Source organism: Nestor notabilis, unplaced genomic scaffold, assembly GCF_000696875.1.
Source record: "Nestor notabilis isolate BGI_N333 unplaced genomic scaffold, ASM69687v1 scaffold21410, whole genome shotgun sequence".
Classification (NCBI taxonomy): Eukaryota; Metazoa; Chordata; class Aves; order Psittaciformes; family Psittacidae; genus Nestor; species Nestor notabilis.
Window position 1 is genome coordinate 7,116 of NW_009912718.1, and position 359 is coordinate 7,474.

The 359-nt window shown below is 56.0% G+C and overlaps 1 protein-coding gene across 1 annotated transcript in view; it reads right to left on the reverse strand.

Annotated features, from left to right (window-relative positions):
• The window catches only part of TMEM61 (transmembrane protein 61), a gene marked incomplete at its 3' end in the record, with an annotated part of 2,945 nt that overhangs the window by 1,767 nt on the left and 819 nt on the right, over window positions 1-359 (reverse strand). The window lies entirely within an intron of this gene.

Genomic DNA, 359 nt, shown 5'->3' on the forward strand with positions numbered 1-359 from the left:
TTGGGGGGGGGGGGCCGCACCCCAAAACAGGCTTCATAGAAGGACCCTCTGCCTGTACTCCCATTTCAATGCCAATCCAAGGATTATTTTCCTTCTTCTTTCCCTTTTGACTGCCTTTTGACATAGATTTTGCTCCTCATTCTTACAGAGCACTGCAGAACCGTGACACCAGGGAAGGTTTCAAAGCTGGAGGTCTGCATGACCCCTCCACACCCCTAAATCTGGACCTTCTGCCAGAAAACCAGTGTAGTTTTCCGCTTGGTGGCTCTGCCAAGGAGGTGCCTGCCTCGGCTGGTGATGGCCCTGCAGGGCAAGGAGAGCCATCTGCGGCTGGGCTGGATGCGGCAGGCGCCACGGGG